We start from the raw sequence: 560 nt of genomic DNA on the forward strand, positions 1-560 counted from the left end.
ATATAAATATTGTACTGCATCTATAAAATATATGGAGGGAGTATATATATATATATATATATATATATATTAAATAATAATAATAATTAAATACAATATATTATTAAATCGATTTGATATTTTATAGATTTTAGAGATGCACGATTTCCAAGTATTCAACATCCCCTATTAAAGGGGCGCGATTAGTACTCCCTATAACCAAGTCAGAATCAATAATCTATTTGCAATATTGAAAATTAAAAAAACGTGTTCTTTATTTTGAGATTGGTGTTATTTACATTTTTATGTTTTATAGTAGCATTTAAACATATTTAGAGAGTTGGGTTTATGAATATTCTCTGTCTCTTACATGTTTATGCTATTTAGTGATAAATCTTGTAGTATTGGAATTTAAACATGCAAACTCTCTCAATATGTAGAGTTGTGTTTATGAACGTTTTATGTGTTATTTTATATTTTTATACTCTGTAATGATAGATGTTGTAGCATTGGAAATTTAAACATATTTTAGTCGATAATCAAACCCTCTACATATCATATGATTTTCATGTTTAGAGAGT

This window comes from Cynara cardunculus (genome assembly GCF_001531365.2).
Source record: "Cynara cardunculus var. scolymus isolate 2C chromosome LG 8, CcrdV1, whole genome shotgun sequence".
In the NCBI taxonomy this organism is placed as follows: Eukaryota; Viridiplantae; Streptophyta; class Magnoliopsida; order Asterales; family Asteraceae; genus Cynara; species Cynara cardunculus.